The sequence below is a fragment of the Andrena cerasifolii genome, chromosome 11 (genome assembly GCF_050908995.1).
Source record: "Andrena cerasifolii isolate SP2316 chromosome 11, iyAndCera1_principal, whole genome shotgun sequence".
NCBI lineage: Eukaryota > Metazoa > Arthropoda > Insecta > Hymenoptera > Andrenidae > Andrena > Andrena cerasifolii.
Window position 1 is genome coordinate 5,189,791 of NC_135128.1, and position 22,523 is coordinate 5,212,313.

A 22,523-nucleotide genomic window follows, 5' to 3' on the forward strand; every position below is an offset into this window, starting at 1 on the left:
CAAAGCCACCACGAGAACCGCTACCTCTTGTTTTGCATTCCAAATAATACGACTGAAACTAGATACAGAAATACTAAATCCATATTTCAAACATTCAACTCACATCTATGTATACAATAATTTAGAGTAGTGATGGCTACGGTCTAACAATTATTGATAGGCATACTTTTGCTCCAAGTACTATTTCATACAGTGACATTAATTATTCCACGATCACCGTCCTGCAATTAACTGCCCAGGCGACAAAAATTAAACGCGAACGATCGTTTGCATAACTCAAAGCGCAGGATCGATGCGCGCATCGCGCGTCCGCCTCGAATGGCACCGCGATGGGACCCAGGCACCGAACTTTCGGTCCAGCAAACCGTCTCGAAAGTACGTGATTAAATCGAGCTCATTAAACGAAAGCGAGCGACGCGGTCGACGCAAAAATCGGTAAACCTCGTTTATTCCGCGAGCCTGTGAACTTGCCAGGGAACGGTGGAACGACCGATGAAAAATTAATGATCCGACCAGGCCGCTGTGGCGGATCGGTCTTCGAATACGTGGAGACGGTCCAGCCGGGGGACGACGAGGATACGGCAAAAAACAGTGGAGCAAAAAGTGTGGACAATCGATTAATGCAAAATTAATTACGCAGTAGAGGGGAGGAGGGATGTGAAATAGATACGATTAATTGATACGAGAAATCAGGGGGCAGATGTAACTGCCTGGAATCTGAATATGAATAAAGCAAGTAGGGGAAAAGGAAATGAATGTAGAAAAGGGGTGCATGGAGCGAGAGGAGGGGAATGGAAGGAAAGGGTGCAAATATGGTTATGGGAGATGAGTAGGACGAAGAAGGGAGTAAAATGTTAATAAAGGGAGGTTTACCGAAAAAAAGAGGCAACGTGAAAACGCAAAAGGGGTGGAAAAGGATGGTGGTGTGCAAAGGTGGCGTGGACATATTTGTGACGGGGTCGGGTGCTTTTTCCCTCTTTTTAGTGCCTTCTGACCGCGATGAAATTAAACACGGCGACCGTCGCTGTTCGCGCGGCGAGAATAAGTAAATTGAAACGGACACCTGCTGTCGTAAGTCGCGTCTGGATTCTTCTCTCCGCGGCCATCCCTTGGTGGGAATTTTTAAACGAGAGCAAAGGGAGCGGATAGATTGGCACGTTTAAAGACCCTTATTGGCAGAAGCATCTTGAGGATTGTCCAGCCGCGACGAAGATCAAGTTAAACGGGGATGCCAGTTACTTGTCGGATTATTTTAAGCATCGTGATAATTAGATAAACGTTCAAATAATTGTAAAGGAAACTTGACGTTTGTTATCATGTTTGATGTCTTAATAAGTCTAAGTCATTTAGCCTTGCAAGTTGTACTTGATTTATCTAGAAGAGCTAAAATTTTCGATATTTCACTGTTCATTGCTCATGGAGCACTGACAAAAGTGTTCTAAGAACATCTGCATCAAATAACAGAACCGGTATCAACTTAAGGGGTTGCTTTTAACAGGTTGGAAAATAGGGTTATTTTTATGATTTTTCTCATATAAAAAACGTCTTTAATAAAATCAAGACATACACCTTTTTGTGTATAAATTACGGTTTATTCTCTGATGCCATAGCAGCCCCTTCTCCCAAGGCTTCTTCATATTCAAATACAAGGTTTTTTTATAGGAAAAAAAGATCATAAAACTAACCCCATTTTCCGATCTGGCAAAGGTATGCAACCCCTTAACCCTAGGAAGCCCAAGGGGGAGTACAAAATATCCACAAAGTTTTAAATTTCAATGTTCTCATAAAATAACTCGTATAGGCTGCCAATAATTTCTGTTTGTATCAGAGAGTAATTGCATTTAATGACTGTAAATTGATTATTATTTTGGATGCTGTCAAAATCCGCTAAAACAGCCATCATTTCTTTTCTTTTCTTTGTAAAGAAGCACATGGTGAAGACTTATAATAAATAAGTGTAAGTTTTCCTAATGAATGAAACAATACTAAATTACTAACATTATGTCATATTATTAGTATCTTCTCAGATACTTGAAAGTGGAGTGTTTTTTGTTCGAACATTTACTTTTATATTTCCTAACGCACTTCTTCACTAACAAGTTGTTAGATGTTTTATATTACTTTATTATATAACTAAAAATAGTCTATGCAGAAAAAATTGCATTTTCAGCACTTTCTTTTATCTGGGCACAAAATACCCTCCCTTGGGCTGACCTTAAACCTTCCAACACCTCGTGCTTGCTAAGCTTACACAGAGAGTGAAAGGTATATTACATTTACCACCGCGTTAAAAAATCCATTAAGAAGATCCTCTGATAGACCACGACAGTAATTAAACTTCTACGCCTTCCATGAATCGTCCCCATTTAATTCATGTGCATCGCGCCAAAAACACTGTACTTCGCGAGAACATTGTAGCGAAACTTCCCCATCTAGACACTAGGCATCGCCGAGAAAAAGATACTTAAATCCCCCACAATTGTCAAGTGTCGTTCCAGGTAGCTACAGACACTGCGCGTCTTCACCACTACTAGCGCGCGCCTGAAAACTTCAATTTCCACTTAACTAACACGCCTCCAACTAGCCAGACTACACCCCTCCGTTCGACTGGAAGGCGCGCCCTGCTCCCGAGTATTACTCTCATTGTCGGTGGCCGGCCATCAGAAATTTCCCATCAAACCCGCATTTACACCTCCAATCTGAAAGCCTGGATCCCTTAATGCCTCAGCCCCCCCCCCCCCTCCACCAGGGGAAGAAAAACCGTCGGCCCCGATTTCGCCGATGAAGCTCCGACCACGATTCTCTTTCCTCCCTTTGTTCCCGATTGAATGGTAGGCTCGATATCAATTGAAACGTTCCCAGGAAGCGACTCCATCGGATCGGCCAACAGAAAATTTTTAATGAAAGTCACGAAGGGGCATAAAAGTAATGGCGGACTCCGACTGGGGAAGAAAAAGGTCTGGGGGGGGTGGTGGAAGGGAAGTCTGGGATGGGGGATAGGTGGGAAAGACGGAAAGCTAGGCGGGTAATCTCTGACATCTTGTTACAGCTCGGCATAAGAAAGAAGTAGGGGGATGAAGGTGGCTGAGACCTCTTCGTGGCCGCGTTCAATTAAAGCGTCACCCCGCGGAGGAAACTTTTATATGAATGGTTTTCATTACGTCGCGGACTTATTAAAGCCGTCTTCGCAGGGGCATTAATATCCCTCGTCCAGACGAGTTTTGTTATCAGACCGGCCCCCTATTCAGCGGCTCGACGCTTCGCGGGATACGTAATAGGCGGTTTTATACGCTGACAATACCGTATTGTGCGTCACCTCCAACCTGCTTTCCGCGAGGTTAACGTACAATTTGCTAGTGACAATCTGTAACTTCGCGGTGGATGGGGGTTTAGAGAAGGGGCTTCGGAATGATTTCAGAAGGCGACTCTGTGTTATTGTTGTTGAGCGTTTGATGCACAGGGTGGTGTGTTGCTGGCGGTGAAGCTGGAGAGGAAATAATTCGTTATGGGGAAGCGAATTCTCGTGGGGTGTGAAGGCAGGCAATTTTCCTAATTCGAATCGCAGTGGAAACTGTTGGACAGATGTTGTCAACCTTATGATGAGATGGCGTTAAGAAGAAGAAGAAGAAGTTCCTTTATATATACCTACTTCCTCTCTATCTATATTATCTGTCTATATAATTCCCCTTATACATGTACTTACTTCCCCGTACGAGGGTCGTATGATAAGTACCTGGCCTCGAAAGAGATGGCGTTACTAATATTAAATAAATGCCATTTTTCGTAAATGCCATGCTTCAAGTGACGACTGTCAAATTTTCAGCCAGTTTTGTATTTTTACAAAAATTGATAAAATTGAGTATCGAAGTATATGGGGACTCTGCACCTTCGTTTGCAGCAATAAAATATTGGGCAGCTGAATTTAAACGCGGCTGTACAAGCGTTTATGACGTCCAGGTCGCCCAATTGAGATCACCAAACCAGAAATGATTGAGAAAATCCACGATATGGTAATGAATGATCGGAGATTGAAACTGCGCGAGATTGGCGAGGCTCTGGGCATCTCGATCGAACGGGTGCAGACGAATTTGAATGAACATTTTTATATGAGAAAGTTTTCCGCAAGATGGGTACCTCGGTTGTTCAGAATTGACCATAAACACACACGTGTGACAACTTCAAACGACTGTCATCTCCATGGCAAAATTCCATGAATTAGGATACGAATCGCTCCCACATCCACCATATTCTCCAGATTTAACCCCCTGCGACTATTTCCTGCTTCCCAACTTAAAGAAATGGCTCGCTGGAAAGAGATTTAGCTCCAACGCGAGATCATCGAAACAAACGCCTATTTTGAAGGGTTGGAGCAATAATAATAATAATTTAGAAGGGATCCAAAAATTGGAAAAACTTTGGACGAAGTGTATCGAGCTAAAAGGAGACTACGTTGAAAAATAAAATGAATTTTGCCCCCAAAACAGTTGCTTTCACACATTTTTTACTGTAACATTATTGAACTCTTGCTTTCTCATTTTTTTTTTGTATGTTCATTCTATTTGCAACAGAAACGACTGTTGCTTCTACGTGTTTGAAGCAGTCTGCGATAGAAGCTCCTTTCTAGCAGCAGATCTGAGATCTAAGTGTACTTGTTAAAGAGGTGATGATACTTTCAATCGACAGCAAAAGTAACTTTAGACATTCTCCAACTAGTATTTAGAACACTTACTTAAAAATTGATTCTTCAAGTCTCTGAGCGCGCAGGTGATCGCCTTGCCACTGAGCACCCACTACCGATCGCTTTATCTGAAACAGAAAGAAATCACTGTTTGTCAGTGCATCGTGTTTCGTCGACCAAATAATGGCATAAATATGAAAATACCTCGACGATATACAAGCTTCGTAACGCGAATAGATTTTTAAGAAATATCGCCGCGGTGAATCATGGCATAGGAATGTGTAACGTTAACGGATGACAGATAGGTGTTGTGAGAAAAAGCAATTTGGATCGGAAAAATAAAATATTTCCGTTCACGCTAGCGCCACGATGCAAGCATAAAATGTCACGTGCTATTTCATTCTTAAGATTTAAGTGCTCATAAACCATAGATAGGATATTCGCCGGTGCAAACCCGCATACGGAATACGGCGGCAATATCGCGGAATCTTACATTTGCGAGCGTGTACGTGTAATCTCGAGGAACGATCGTGCACGCCCCGCACGAACATTTTATAATTTCCGGTTCCGCGAAATCCCCGGGAAAACATCGTAATTTCAAAAGTGAAACATCAACGTTTTCACTTTCGCCGGCGATTCCGGCGTCGGGCCCTAAATCATGCCCGCTTCTTGCGTTTCCTATAAGCATGCGAGAATAACGGGCAGAATTAGATGGAGAAGTTGACATGTCACGGAGGAGGAAGCACTATCCCTGCAAATTAAATTCGAGTAGAAAATGGACAGCTTTAAATTTCATCCGGCTTATCTGTGCGGGCACAAAGCCTCATTGTTCCCCTTTGAAATTTTACCTCCGTCTTGCGCGGACACGAGAGGCAGCAGGAAAAACTACAAGTTCCATGTATGGGGAAATCCAGGCGTGCATTCTTATAATGATTCTGCAGACCTGATATAACAAGTGGCGGTGTTTTCGGGAATTCTCTTGCAGCAAGGCAGAAATGCTGTTAACGATCCTATTTTCAGTTCAATGTTGGCTTTCAAACTAAACGACACAGGGACTTCTTCGGTAGGGCGGAGCGATACTATATAGGCGGAAATTTAAATTTGAATTTTCAGTTGCCCTGGGTGTGGGATAGTTGTCTTTTTATTAACCAAACACTACTGTAAAAAATTTTTGGAAAATATTCAAGTCTGCAGGTTCCTTTTTCTCTTAAAACTGTAGAACATAAGATTCACATTGTGAATTTTTACATTTTCCTTTTTCTCTTAAAACTGTAAAAAATAAGATTCACATTGTGAATTTTTACATTTTCCTTTTTCTCTTAAAACTGTAAAAAATAAGATTCACATTGTGAATTTTTACATTTTCCTTTTTCTCTTAAAACTATAAAAAATAAGATTCATATTGTGAATTTTTACATTTTCCTTTTTCTCTTAAAACTGTAAAAAATAAGATTCACATTGTGACTTTTTACATTTTCCTTTTTCTCTTAAAAGTGTACAAATAAATTCACACTGTGAATTTTTACATTTTTAAGGGAAAAAGAAACCTGCAGAAATGAATATTTTTCCAATATTTGTTTACAGTTGTGTTTGGTTAATCAAAAGATAACTATTCCGCACCCAGGCCACCTGAAAATTCAAATTTAAATTTTCGATTATATAGTATCGCTCTGCCCTATTATTCAGTCAGTGTCACAGATAACCCAGAAGCTAGATACAGTTCCAGAAATCCGTTAAATAATACATAAACTTGCCATTTATAGCATAGTTACGTTAAGCAGAGATGGGCAAAATTTGTATTTAAATAAAAATCTCGAATAACCAATAAAATTTGGAAGAATTATTCGTCATGTGTCGAATAATGTTAACCCGGGTTCAGTTAACGTTGAAAAATTTAAACTTGACGAATAAAAAAATTAACTTTTTTCGCCGAACAATCTAAAGTAAAAGTAACTTTTATTCGATCCGTTATTTAAGTAATTTTTTATTTAGTTAATGCCCAACTCAACCCTTAAGTTAATTGTAGCAGCAGTGAGTTGTGCCTGGCCCATTGCACCACATTCTGTATTTTTTATCCTATTTCTTTAGTAATACATTCTAATTCACTCTGTACGCAACGAAGCCCTCAGTATTATTATTATTAACAAAACGCCAATAACCACTCAGCAAATCAGGCCGAAATTTTCCTTAGAATATTAAATTCTCCTACCACGAACGAGTAATTTCAAAGTGTCCATACAACGGGCCCCACAAGTTTTTATTTTCAAACACAGTAAAAAGAACCATGCCCCATGGCACACCCAATGCACATCGCAATCCTCGAGCACCTTCCTAGAACGCGTCCAGCGTGAATCTCGGCCGTTGGCCGCCATTTTCAAGCTTTCCCGCCGTGTTATTTCCAAGCGTGAAATTATAAACGCTCGCTTGTACATGTATTTTATACGAGGACGCGCGAAACTGCTGGTGCTCCGTCCAGGGTCTTACTTAGGGGATGGAAACGCGGTCGCAATTTTTCATTACACGCTGGTAAAAAAAAGGCTCTGCAAACGGCTCACTCCGCGGAATCAAGGAGGCCACACGACTGGCGGAAATGCTTGCGCGTGTCGCGCCAGCATAATCCCGATGCCTCCGCTATCCTCTCCCTTTTTGTTGTTATTGCCTGCAACGAGCCAGGAGTTGCACGATTCCAGAGGTTTCGCGGCCCTCGCCGTTTAATATCCGCAAGCTGGATTCAAAAAGCCTCTTTTCGGGGCGAGCAACCCCCGCCGTTCATCGTTCGAGTCAAAGTCACGTTTACCGCCGCGCGAATTATTTACACGCTTAGAAATTAATCTGTCCCGTTAAGATCGAGGGGGTGATAAGAACGATACGACCGGGCGTTTTGGGGACATATTCACTGTTTTTTTTTTTATAAAGAATTAACAGGAGATCGAACAATTGCTTATAGAATTTACGCGGTTCCATTATGGTTTATGAGGTGAATATCAATTGAGAAATGATAATTAATAACTAACAAGGGACGTTAGGCAACCCGGAATTTCAGAAAATTATGCAACTTTGTGCACAAGTAGAGAATTTCATCTGTAACATAAACCTCCTTTTTGTTAGTGCCATAGTGCGGTTTTACGGGGTGAGATCACCCCTTGAAAAATGCAGAGTTTTCTTTATATATCGTAGAATATCTCGAGAACGGTGAGAGATATCGAAAAGAGGATTAAACAAAAGGTGCAACTTTTTTTAAACTACAAAATTGCATAAAATAATTATCGAATTAAGGATTAGTGGTGGGGAAATTTGAGAAGTAAGATAATAATTTTCACGCAATTTTGTATATTTAAAAAAAGATGCAACTTTGTTTAAACTTCTTTTCGATATCTCTCACTGTTCTCGAGATATTCCACGAAATAGAAAATTCTGCACTTTTTCAAGAGGTGATTTCACCCTCTAAAACCGTATTATGCCACCACAAAAAAAATACGTTTGTGTTACGGATGAACTACTCTACTTGCACACAAAGTGGCATAATTTTCTGGATTTCCATGCTGCCTATCTTCCCTTGTAAGTTCTGTGAACATGGGAAAAGTGTTAAGTTACGGGTCGAATGTTAATTCCGAAGAGCGAATAATGAAGGTTCTGCATTTCACATTTCACTGTGTTTGATAAGGAATAAGATTCACTAAAACTTTAAAATGTTGAACATCTAAAAAAAAATAGATCACTACCTTCATCGAATTTCCCAAACTAATAACTGTCATTTTGTTGCATATTATATTTAACACTGAGCACTCTGATATTTATTCTCAAGTCCTTTAAAAACATTCCTTCCACCTTTCAAACCTTCACAAACGTCCTCACGCGAGCCAAGAAAGAACCTAATCAAACACCCCCATGACAGCGATAAAAAACAAACCGTACAAACGTCTGCTTCCTCTTCCACCTTAACACTCTCATACACCCCGCAATCCTGCTCGCCTCTCGCGAAACGAAAACTTCCGGCGTGGAGGAACTTCCCTTACTTAACCGTGCGTCGCGGCGAAGGCAATTTCGCGCGGATATGCAGCTCCGCCGGTGATAACTGCAACGCGACCGTGAACAAAATGCAACAAGCGCACACCCCTCTGTGCGAACTTTCCAAACGAAAAAGAAGAGTGCGAAGGGGAGGGGGACGATAGGAGGGTGGACTAGGAGCTGCAAGGGAAAACTCCTCGTCAAAAAATGAGTCGAATTCCGCGCCATCGCCACCGCGGTTATTTGTCGAATCTTTTTTTTTTTGTCCCCCGTCCAACTAGGTTTTAAGCCCCTTCCCACTCCTCTCACTCTTCCTTTCAACCCGATACACCGCAATCCCCTGTCCCTTGCTACGCCCGGGACGTTTGAAAGCGGATTTGCGGAGCGTAGCTGCCCCCGAACGTGATCCTAGCAATTTGTCGCAGCGGCGTATTCATCGCTGCGAATCAAACCGATTAAGAGCACCGGTGGATACGCGAGTACCGCGGCCAGAACTCGACCCTTGCCAAACAAGCTCCCTGTCGCTGGATCGCTGCAAAATCCCGCGTTTCCCCAGCTTTCGCGGGCCCCGCGCCTCGTGACAGTCGGGGGTAGCAATTATCGAAAGATTTCGGGCGAAATCCGCGGCTGAAAGCGGCGGACGGATGTAAGGACCGAGGGGGAGAGGCAAAGATTACCGAAGAACATTTGAATTCGCTTCTCCCTTCGAGGAAGCGCGATGGGGGAGGATGGATCCGACCGACCGTGGAAGATCCCTTTTCCTCGCTGCTTCCGAGTGATTTCGCTAATACCATTTGCGAGTTCATCGATGCTTTGCTGGATGGGAAATCTTTGGAATGACTCCCGGCTGGATGGTGTGGCGTTTGGGGGAGACGTCGAGCGTCGCCGGGTCTGTGATTGAAGTGGAATTATTTTTGCGTTCGGGAAAAGGATGTGGGGAGCTTCTTCTGTCTGGATTCTATAGGTTTCCTTGGCCTGGGTGATTCTCTGATACAGTTGAAATAGCTTTCAGAAAGGCAGCAGGAACTTTGTTCGGTGGTTGGAGGAACGCCGAGGTAGTAGTGAAGCTTTGGTACACTTTTAGTGTGGAAACAGCTTCAGTGCAGAATAGAAGGAGTGCAATTAGAGAACTTATAATTGAGGAGAAAATCGAGAAGGAAATTAGAGAAATCCAGTGGGTAATTAATCATCCTTGCAAGGATTCCGAGAGTCGTGGAGAAGCAAAAGGAAAGGGAACAAGTATCCTTCTACGCAATATACCTAACTTTGATCGAGATGCATTACAGTTTATTGAAAATTTTCACTGAAAATTAATATCCTTTACTATTTCTTCTCTCGGGTATCGAAAGTTGTTGAAATATTTCATTGGGATCAATATTGATACATTCGAGATCAGTGTTTGACCAGAAAATACAATTGCCGAGGATCTGCAGTTGATTTTTCAAGTGGGATTAACCTAATGGGTTAAACGCGTAGTCGAGGGTGGGAGAAAGATCGACGGTAAAACCGAATCGTCTCGGGTTCTATTTAGCAGACTTGCACGGATATCTTATCGTAAAGTGGAGGATGAAAGATCATTTTCAGTTTCGGCAAGATGCATCAATGTGTAAAGCAGTATTTCCCAACCTTTTTTGAGTCGCGATCCCCTTTTGTTATATTCAAAAAACCTGCGGCATTCACCCCCATATAATGTAAGGTAAATTTAATAAAGAAAACACGTTAAAAATTTGTATTTCAGAATATAATTCTAACTTAATAATATTTTTAAAAAAAAGCCGTGACGACCCTCCAGAAAACACTTCGCGACCCACCGGTTGGGAATCACTGGTGTAAAGCTAGAAGGAGCACTGTGAAAGCCGACAATATTAAAATAAGAAATATTATTATTTTATTATTATTATTATTATTATTATTATTATTATTATTATTATTATTATTATTATTATTATTATTATCTACGGGAAAACCCTTTAGGATAAAAAAAGTGTATACAGATAAGTGCGCTACCTAAAATAATAAAATACAAAATAACTAGGCAATCAAGCTTTCATTTAGAATCATCTTTGAATTTGAAATGCTCGAGAAGTTGGCATCGAAAAGGGCAGAATTTGGCACGTCGATAAAGATGGACGACTATCGAACGGAAGGTGGAGTCTGGTCGTTGGTGGCGGTCAGGTCGATTTACCAATTTTCAATTTAGGATCAGAGTAAACAGGAAAAGGGCTTGCAGTTAAATTGCAAGCTCCTACGGAAATCGAGTCGAACGGGTATCAAAACGAATCAAACGAATCGGCTTTCCACGTGCAAACATCCAAACAGCCTGCGCAACGTTAATAATGAAGCTGGAATAAACGTCAGGAGCTGGGCAATTTACGTTCGAGTTTGATTAAGAGATCCCCCCGTTTACTCGCTCAGTCCGCCACCGCCTGTCGATGTGTTCGATGGTAACGATCGAATGTGTAATTTTACGTCCCAAGGGTGAACAAAAAAAAAAGGTTCGGTCGCTGTTCAAACGTTTAAGTTCTCCTTTGAGCCAACAGTTCGTGCACTTAGGCGTGTCTGACGTGGTAATTACGGAAATTTACTTATTCGCTACCTGTTGGTGAAGAGTAATTGTCTGTAATTGAGAGGCACTTGTGGCATGTCTTACAAATTGGTCGACTTCGTAGCCACTATAAGGAAGAGGAGACAGAATTCTTATAGTGCGATATAGTATTACAATTCTAATCCCCTTAATATACGTCCAAAAACAATGTTTCTGAAAAAACTTTGTAGAAATGGCATAGCTTCGAAATAGTTGAATTTTCACGCTAAAAAGTTACTCATACATTACACTGTCCAACAAAATTGAACTTTTTTTCTGTTCTGTAACATTCAATAGCCGTTCCTTACAGATTTGTGTGCGCTGAAAGCGAATCCGCAAACCGTTTGTCGTCATCACCCTCAGTTTTCGAGAAATTCGATTTGAAAAAATAATGCAAATTTTCAACTTTGAACATCTTTTGTGTTCAAACAGTAATAGTTATTCGGTTGCTTGTTGCGTTATATTATTCTATAAACCCTCCCGAATACAACGATATTAGTTATTGTGCATTATAAATATTTAAATATGTTTAAACAACGGTCAAAGGGAAAAGAACACTCGAAATGCACCCACTTTTGCAGATATCTTTAAGTTTATTTTCAAAACTAAGGGTCTAGGAGAAAATCTGACCACTCCACGCGATGCAGCAGACATTTTTTCTTCGGAAACCATCAACAGAAGTGGTAAAACGCTCATGGTTTTCACTACAGAAACGAAAGAGTTTGGCAAGACTACCACTGTCGACGCCGCACGTTTTGCCAAACTATTTCGCTTCTGTATTGAAAACAAAACGTGACTTAACACTTCTGTTGATGCCTTCCAAAGGAAAAATGTCTGCCGCATCGCGTGGAGCAGTCAGATTTTCTGCTAGACCCTTAGTTTTGGAAATAAATTTAAAGATATCTGCAAAAGTGGGTACATTTCGGATGTTCTTTCCCCTTTGATCGTTGTTTAAACATATTTAAATGTTCATAATGCACCAATAACTTATATCGTTGTATTCGGGAGGGTTTATAGAATAATTTTACGCAACATGCAACCGAGTAACTAATACCGTTTCGATACAAAAGGTGTTCAAACTTGAATATTTGCATTTTTTTTCAAAATCGAATTTCTCAAAAATTAAGGGTGAAGGCGACAAACGGTTTGCGGATTTGTTTTCAGCGCACAAAATCCATAAGTGTTATCTCAGATCTATAAGCTACCATTTTCATATTTTGTTCGTGCAATTTTTACACTTTTAATATGTGTTTTCCTCGAAACAAAAAGAGTGGTGCATATTTGAAAATTGTTATGGAACATTTGCTGAAGCAATTACAACTTTTAGAATTCTTTATTTCAAAGTATCTTATAACGAAGAAAAATTCAGCAGAGCTGCAAGCAGAATAATAGACTGTGAATAGATTAATAGCCAGGGACAATATTTAGTAATTCCACAACATTCGACGTGACCTGGGATGCAATTCTTGGTGCACAAGGTGCGTCACAGTCAAAGGAAGCATTTTAAGCCGTATTCTAACGCTTAAAGGGCTCCCCTTTACTGCAGGAAAGATGGGAATTTAGCTCTCACTAAAGACTCTACAATCATGCAATTACTTTTAAATTTTGAGTTTGTATACAAGCAACTTCAAACGAAATTCCAAAGAATTTCTTTGCAAACAATTTACCAATTTAAGCATTTCACCCTTCAGCTTTCTTGTTAAGCGTCGGTCTTGTCACATCTACACTCAAGCAGCGGCAGAACTCTCTGTAAGCAACCTTCCTGCTCTATACCAACTTCTAATACATAAAAACAGTTGAAAAACTGTACAAAAAGTGAAAGAAATGATTCCTCTTATTCTACGAATTTAATTCTCTGAAAACAATTATAAACTTTAATTATTCAAACAAAATCACTTCAATACCTAACGAAAAACCTAACATTTTTTCTACAATCCCTCCCCTTCCTCGATCACCAAAAAATTCTAAGCCATTTCCCCTGAACCACCTGCATCTCTCATTTAAAACATACAGTGGGTGATCAAATTATTAGAGCCACAGGACGAAAAATATTTTTTGTGTTTGTGTGGGAATAAAATCAGTCAAGTGTATATTTGCAACATGCAAACATCAATATGTACTTCATAAAAAAAAATAAAAATTCAGTGTAACTAGGGTCAATATAAAATCACGAATTTATATAAGTGGCTCTAATAAATAATTTGATTCACCCACTGCACGATTATCCTCGCGACCCCCGTCTTGGCCAATAGCTAGGATGACGGAGGATGCGACTGGGTCACAGTAACATCCGTTTTACGAGACTTTCAGTCACCTATCCGCGGATAACGGGCTCTTGTACAGGCTCCGCGAAATGACGAAACGTCGATAAGGGACGATGGAACGAAAGTGTCGTTATTATTAAATAAGGCGTGGCTAAAGGGGGGTGTTGTGGCTGTAGTCGCCGGTTATCACGGGGTACAAGAGAGAGGGGTCATGCATAATTCATCCAGAAGTTCGCCCACCCCGTGGGATAGCAGCCGAAGAGCCGCGATATCGGTGCATCGCGCCTCGAAGAATAACGGCACTCTGTCCTTTGCTTCTCGTCACGAGCTGCCCTCCGTAATCTTTACCGGGCCATTAACGTCGAACCACTTTTTACGACGTCCCCAAGAACTAGCTTCCCCGCTGCAAGCCGCGTTTCGTTGCGTCCAGCGACGCTGGCAACGTAATTTCTTGATCTTCGCCGAGGCTGAGCTACTGCTAGACGATAACGGTACCGATAACCATTCATGAGCTGAATTCTAATAGGAATTCACTAATTTCAAAGACGTAAAATGGGTTTCGCGCAGGGCAGGGTTTGTTTAGAATTATTGCAGATGCACGCGTGGGACTTTTTAATTCAGGGATTGTGCTTGGATGTTTAGGGAATGTAAAACTGTTTTATCTGTGTTGAGAAGTATATAGTTTTGGTAAGAGATTTTAAATAGGTAATTTAAACCCTGTTGGCTGCTAGTTGGAGAGTTATTTAGGCTGTTTTATAACGAGGATGTAAAGCTTTATGAACGTGATAGAGAATGTATAGAGCTGAACATTTGTTTGGCTATAGGAATGCTTTAGGACTCTTACTTTTCGCGGGTACCCGGTTACCCGGGTGCTACCCGGGTTTGCGGGTAATACGGTTACGATTACCCGATACTCGTGTTATACGGTTATTGCAGTGGATCGTAAGAAACATTACACCTGTCTTATATTTATCTGTAATCCGTAAAATATTTCAACATGAAATAAAAAATAGAAAATTAAAATATTGTATTTCGTAACGTTTGTGTACAATGCACATGTAATGTTTTAGTAGTAAGTTCAGTCGCTTCATTCTGGATCTTCATTCATATATAAAAAAATTCGTTTTTTACATACAATTATACACGCGTTTCGTTGTCTTCTATCTTGCAAATTTCCTTTTAAATCCTTTCTTATATGGCCATAACCCAGTAATAGTACTTTGCGTGACAGGGGAGAGAAGAAAGCGATTGCGACGAGCGTGAAGTTTGCTGCCCGAGATGGCTGTCGAACTGTGTTACCCGTATCATACGAGTATCGAGTACCCGTAACCGTAGTACCCGCAGACCCGGGTAGCGCCCGGGTAACCGGGTACCACCCGATTAACCGAGAACCCGGGTATCAAGAGCCCTAGAATGCTTACATTGCAGCCATAAAAAAGATCCGAAGAGTTCATGTAGAAAACACTGTATGTGCCACCTCTTAGTGGTGGAGTAAACTGAATGTGCCATTCATTTAAATTTGCAAACACTGTAACAGCCAACATAAAGAACTTCAAAAAAGTAAAATAAAAAATTAAAATTTACAAACACTGTAAGAGCCAATCCTGTTTATCTATCGCTTAATTGGCTCTTAGGTACATTGCTTTCTGCAGAAGTGATGTTGAACATAGGGTACCATCTTTATCACTAGGGTAAATGTCCCAATTACTGCCAGCGTCTCTATTACTGCCACTTCATTTATTTTGCTTAATAAACACGCAACGTATAAAGAATAGTGTAAAAAAGAATTTATCACAAAATTGGGACTGTTTTTCTTATTATTACAGTACACTCTTTATACGTCTATTCTTTATACGTTACATTTTTTTAAAGTGAAATAAATAAAGTGGCAGTAATAGGGACACTGACAGTAAATGGGACATCTACCCTATTAGTAACTTATTTACAAAGAGAAATTCCATTAAAATTCTGTACTATGGTATTACCATTGGCACAGTAGAGTATTTTCCGATAAAAAATTTTAATTTTGGCTCTTACAGTGTTTTCTACAAGGACTCTTCAACTGTCGTTTCCCTTCTACAGCAATCACCTTGAGTAAAATCCGAAACCAAGGACCAACGATCTTCCTAATAGAACAGTGCGTCTTAATCATCCACAAATGTTTCTCTAACCAATCCTACTTAACCCTTAACTGGTATACTGTTTTTGGCTAACGTGACTGGTATACTGGGGTCGTGGCAGACCCCAAATAAAAAGGGACACAGAAATTTGTAAAGTCGACACTAGAGCAACCACTATGAATATTTTCATCTTAGGTAATGTAGAAAATAATAGAAGCGTAGAAAATTAAACTATTATCATAAAATTAATTAGAAATTCAGTTTACCAACTTAGACAACCGAAAATTGTACATCGAACTTTGGGTGCTTGGGGTCACGAGCGACCCCAGGATACCAGTTAAGGGTTAATCAGTTTTCACAGACACTTTCCAAACATAGCAGTAAATAAATGAATATCCCTTCCTTCTCCCAACGCACAGAAGGAAGCATAACAAGCGCGTGCCAGAGTAAATCTGCAAACGGGAGGCAGCAAATATTCCGGCGCAATGACAAACAGCCTATCAAATAGTCGATTAAACCGTATTACACAGGATGCCACCTTCACCCGAGCTGTCCACCTGTCGCTTCGCCCTTCGCGAGCAGACGCTGCGGAGCATGGGCGTAAAAGTCGATGGTTCCAGCGCCCCGGAAACAGAAATCGTCACGTAAGAAGGAAAGAGTCGTCGGAGGAGCGTGAACCCAGCGGAACAGCCGCTTATCATGCCGACAATATCCGCGAGGGGGAAACGGAGGGTGGCCTGAGAATTACTCGGATGCGAATACGCTTCGGAGCATTCGCCATAAGCAGGCGAGAAGTGCAAGCTCCGTCGGTGCTTGAAACTTAATCCTCCGCGCCGTCATAAGATAACGGCACTCGACGCCGCATAAACTTCATTGTCCTCGAGGTAAGCGGTCGTTGCAGTGTCGTTCCGTTCCATGGCTCTGTCCTCATTGTTTCCGCGGGGTCTGTGACGTTTTGGGTGACGACGCCGTCACGCTGACTCCCAGGCGCCTCCCTTTTTAGGTCACGACCAGGCTCAACACTTTATCGACTTTGGGTACTGTTGCGTGCGCGTGAGCTCGCCAGGTCGATCTCTCGCAAGATGCACACTTGGGCCCCTTTTCGCATGAGGCACTTCTGTGACTGGGGATGAAGCAACGGGCCGGTGAACTTGGTGGAAATGATGTTGGTTTAAAGAGGATAGAAATATAGAACGCGGTGACAAGGTGGTTGTCAATTGGGCCAACCTCGAGATGACAAAAAATTAGTTAACCCTCGGTTGTCACACTGGGTCAAATTGACCCGGAGTTCGACTTTGCGATTAAATATCTTTGACGCATCGTTAAGAGTTATACTACTGGCGCCGTGTAGTAGTATTTTCATGTATCCTCTACGAGTAGAGATACTTCCCGACTGTGTGGAAGCGTCATGTCAGTGCGTGTATAAAAACCGTCGAAATTTGAGGTAGGGTCAAATTGACTCATGTGTGACAACAACGCCGTTTTTACTCCACATCGGATGCAGCCATTTTTGTATCCGAGAGCAATCACAAAAGTGAAAATAGAAGTATTTTCATACGAATTGTTTTTTTTTTTAATGAAACGACAATCAGGATACGCTTGCTATTGTATTACGAGACGCAAATGCAGTGTCCCACATGCTTGCGCCCGATGTGCGACCGGCAACGTACTTATTTATGCAATGACTGTGGCGATCTGCGACAGACTTGTTTTTAATTTAACATACTTTGTTAAATAAATTGTGTATTCTTGGAATAATAATAAATGTTTTCTTCCTATGCAAATGCATAGGTTTTTCAACACAAATGATGCGACCATTTAGTATGCTAAATAAATACCTTTTTTTAAATCTCCGATATAGGACTATTTTTTTATCAAAGCAGCATATCTGTAGACTATAACTATAAATTTGTAGCTAAAAATATTAAAAATTAAAAAAGTTATGATTTTTTAAGCAAAAAACTTTTTGTCGATGCTCTTATTCCTTCAAAAAAAAAAAAAATTAAGCATGATGATACTTTAAATGTCAACTTTTAACGATGGGCATATATTCTACAATGTTCAAACTGTATCTCAGATTTTTTGCGACTAAATTTAACAAATAGTTTTTAAATAACAACTGATTGAAAATTGACTGGATCAAATTGACCCAGTGTGACAACTACGTTCGAAAAAGGAGGTTTGGCAACCGAGGGTTAAGGGTAGCTTCTCATCAAATCGCTCAAAAAGTCGGTAATTTTTAGGATTTCATTTAAAAAAAAAAGTAAACGTCATAATGTCAAAAATCTTTTTAAGCTGTATTTGTGTATCATTGCGAATAATAAAAATTGTGTTTGGAATATTTTATCTAATACTGCTATCTGTTGTTGGCTGTAACTGAACTCATCTACACAAACCTTTTAGCACACTTCTGCATGGAGAAACGTGCATTAAGGATTCAGAAACTGAAAAGAAATAAACTGCAGCAAGTTCTGCTTCAGAACGTGGGTCTTATAAAGTATCCAGCGCCACGTAATCAGTATTATACGATATAAAAGACAATAGAATCATCATGATAAACTCCTTCTGATCCTCCCGAGTCCTGGTAAAATTTCTATGCACAATTTCCCCAGCGTAATATACTTGGAAGTGAGGAGAGCGAAGGTGATTTATTTCCCATCCCTACGAGCTTAGTATCACAACTTTTCCAAACCATCGTGAAACGAGAATGATACCAGTTAAAGCAAACTTCGTCCTTGATTTTTCATACGCAACGCCCTCGAAGAGCTTAAAGAAAAATGGTGCGCGATAAAGCATACACCGATCTGGGGGGACGATTTTATTTTGCCATGAAAGTTGCGCTCATAAATTGACGCTAAAGCTGAAAAATTGTAATGGAGCTGGCGCGCGAATGAATGATGGCGTACATCGCGGCGAAAAAGATAGAGAGCTTCGGAAACGCCGGTTGATTAATGCTCGATCACGGTGACGTAAGAAGGCGCGCAGAATACGGCGCCATCGGGATTTAAAACGACTGAACCGGAACAAAAGATAAGGGCGTGAATGCGCCTCAAGTATCCGCGAATTACCATTGAAAAAAAAAATTAACGTTGCGAAAAGGGCGCTTTACAGGAGGAAAAAGATTATCCTCGACGAAAATTCCTGTTAACGTTCGCATTTCGGAAACCGCTTCTAGGGGAATACAGTGATTAATGAGGTCCAGTACCGTATCAAGAGCGTATAACCAATACATGCACTTTGGCTCGCGATTCGCGATATTTAAGGAAGTCGTTAATCATCATCAAACGTTTTCCTTCTTCTGTTTTAAAGCACTTCTGCCTTTGAAGATTCTGCAGACTGTTGAGATATCGTTTCATTGGCTTATCCTTTAATAAAATCATAAATCATAAAACCATCTTGCCAATTAATTATCAGAGTTTCAAAGGAATTATATTTATGATTCTAAAGAGAAAATTCCTCAGTTTTAGGAAGACTACTCGATTCCCTTTGACGCGAGGAGTTCGCGTGCATATATCCATTCCATAAATTTTAGACACCTTATATAAAACACAAAAATTGAAATCAGATCATTACTAAAACTAATATCGAAGGACCTGCTCTGAAATATATAATATACATATTATACTAAATTTTTACACTAGAGTTCCAAGCGCAACAGACATGCAACAGAAATGAAAATTCCAAGCACATCTATTAGTAATAATAATAAAACGCAAAACTCCCAGTGAGAGCGTACCGACAGCAAAGAAAATTAAAATTGATTGAAGGATAAGAAGGAAGACACCGCTGAGGCAAATTACAGCCGTTCGTATTAAAAGTTGACAGGGACACTTGTTTTGTATCCCGCCGACTATCGTTCGTCAACGCCACGGGCGCTAAGAAATCGCGAGAATTCTCAACGTTCGCGATATTCCTGCGAGTCGCGGCGAAATTAGAAAGAGGAAGCCCCGCCGTGAAAAGACGGATGACCCAGCCGAATAAAGCACCAGGGCAGCCGTCTTGACCCTAGGGGAAAATTTGCATCGACGATTTCTCCCCGCCTCGTTGCCATTTCGCCGTAGCTAGTCTCGATTCCTTTTATTCCGAGAGACGTTTTGCGCCAAGGAAACGGCAGCAGGGAAAGTTTCTAATCATTCTTGTCCCAAAGAAAACAACTCGCTCCCCAGACGTTCCTCCAAAAGAAGAGGAAGATAATGCCACGGCGAAGAACTGCCGGGTATCGAGCGAGCGATAAAACTGCCACGTTTTGTTGCAGCTCCCAGCCCGTACAGCAGCGGTGTTTTAATCTGTGTCGTCGTAGGCGGATTAATAAACCGTGAATCAGAAATTTCTGCACGCACCCGGGACGTGCGTCAGAGGGATAAATTGACAGGCTGTTCCCCGCGTTTACGGCTTCCATAAAATCCTCTGCAGCGAGAAGGAGGAAGAGAAACTGCCGTTGATGGGGATCGTAAAAATATGAATTGCATTTAGTAGTATAGTAAGGGCGATTCTGAACCAAATTTGAGTTTGGGAACCCATATTTGAGTTTTAAAGGTGGGACAAATTTGAATTTGATTTTTGAGGGAGAGGGAAATCTAAATTTGAGTTTTGAGAGAGGGGGATATCTAAATTTCAGTTTAGAAGGAGGGAGAAATCAAAATTTTAGTTTTGGGGAGGGGGAATTCCAATTTGAGTTTTGGGGATGGGGAAATCCACATTTGATTTTTGGAGGAGGGGGAAATCCAAATTTGTGGCCTTTCATGAACGTCCTTGACTATCCCAAGATTTGGATTTCCCTGTCACCCAAAACTCAAATTTGGTTTTCCCCTTCCCCAAAACGCAAATTTGGATTTCCTCCACCCCCAAAACTAAAATTTGGATTACCGCCTCCCTCAAAACTCAAATATGGATTTCTCCCTCCCTCGAAACTCAAATTTGGATCTCCACCGCCCCCAAAAATCAAATTTAAATTTCCAAACTAAAATTTTGGTCAGAATCCCCCTTACAATACTGCATTTAAAGGTTTCGACCCACCCGACTCGAGCGTAGAGCTAGACACCGAAATGAAACAGCGAGTTTCTTGATAACACTGAAATTAGAGAGAGAGAGGATATTTCTGTGCGTGCGCGTTTCCGTGACGAGAAGAATCTTCGTTGACGTGTAAATTGAGTGGACGATCATGGTGGGCTGGATAATCGAAATTTTATGATATGATAGCGTCCGGGAAACCATTATCAGACCTACCACGGATTAAATCCACGATCATACGTTCCAATGAAGTGGAAATTCCGCTGGAAGCGGAATTCATTTCGCGTTGCAATGGAATATGGTATTTTCAAATTCGTATTCAACGACGCGCTTTAAGCGAAAGGATAACAACGAGGGAGCACTTCCGTTTGGAAGGAAGGGGTTGCCGAAACGTTTCTCGTTTCATTCTGCCTGGCTGGGCGGGACAGAGAACGAAGGAAATGATTTTCGTCGTGGGCGGACGCAAAAATTCATAACTCCGGACCGGAAGAGGAAAAACGACCGGAGTATAACGCGCAACGGTGAATCGACGTGTTTGCAAATGTTCGACGCGCTGTTTCGACGGCTCGGCCCGCAGAGAAAAATTGCCCATTTCACTGCCCACCATTTCTCTACCGGGTAAACCATCCTGTCATCCTCCCAACACCGTCGCAGCACAATCGCCCGAATTGCAGACGGAATGTTCTTGCCTGCCGGAGCGCAATTCTCTTTCCACTCAGTGCCATTCGACTTGTTTAAATCGTGATCGAATTTCCCTCGGACGGATTCTCGTGGTCCGCGGGCCGGGAAAACACTTTCTCTCGTTTGTGCGAGTGGGGCACACCGCTGTTTCTCTTCGATATTATTTTATAATATTGTTTGAAGTAATTGCAGAATTAACGTATGAGAGGATTATTTATTTTTTTCTTCATTATTTAATGTCGCATCAACCACTAGTATGGGTTATTAGCGACCTAGGGTCTAATCTACAGTTGGTTGTACAGCTTGGTATGTAGAGGATTATTGTTTGGTACCGATTAGTTGGAACGCGAATGATTTTCACTCGTGAAATTTAATACATTTTCCTGATATTGGTTTAAGTGCATTTCGCAGTAATTCTGTCGAAAATTTCCAGCCGAAAGACCACTGGAAAATTACGTTATTCGGGAATTCGTAATTGTATTGGACACGTGATCTCGAAAAAAAATAGAAAAATTGTATTGCTGCTTAGATCTTTGAATCAGATGAATTAGATCTAGATATACTTTTTACGAAGACACTTAGGTAGGTACATATATTATACAGTACACAGCATTTGCTTAGAGTGAATATTAATTCGTTTATTTACGCGAAGTATTATGATTTAATGCCTGCATCACCTTCCTCTATGCTGCAATAAATTCCATTCGGTGTGCTCGATTAATGTGATGATTCATTGTTACGCTGACAAATATGAAAGTTATTTAAAGTACCTACACATGGAAAAATATATTTCAAAGTCAGTGTACAGTGGAATGCCCTGTTTTCCAACGCAGCAATGTTTCACGCAGAGCCATTTACCAGCACGAATGACGTAAAATAATTTTTCTGGCATTTTTGTGCCCCACTAACCCTCCTCCACAGTATAACATGTTTTGCAATTTGCCCATATATATGGATTTATTGATATTCCCGTGAACGCGGCATTGTGCATCAATTGGGACACGCTGAAATAATTTGTAACGACGAAAATAGACTTTCAAACATGTTCCACGTTCATCACTTCATTTCGACGAGAATTTAATCACGACATTATACGTTCGAATTATTGGAAAGCAATTTCTTTATTTACGCGGTACTGCTTTCCGCTGGAAAATATCGAATACTTGATTTCTGGTGTA

The 22,523-nt window shown here is 40.9% G+C and overlaps 1 protein-coding gene across 3 annotated transcripts in view; it reads right to left on the minus strand.

The window, feature by feature from the left end:
* The window catches only part of Pgant9 (polypeptide N-acetylgalactosaminyltransferase 9), a 277,718-nt gene that overhangs the window by 161,203 nt on the left and 93,992 nt on the right, over nucleotides 1–22,523 (minus strand). For 2 of the 3 annotated variants that reach the window (XM_076822772.1, XM_076822770.1), the window contains exon 3: nucleotides 4,730–4,806. The exons of the other annotated variant lie outside the window; for it this stretch is intronic. The gene's annotated coding sequence lies outside the window, so the exon portion shown is untranslated. The remainder of the gene's footprint in view (nucleotides 1–4,729; nucleotides 4,807–22,523) is intronic. 3 annotated transcript variants of the gene reach the window in all.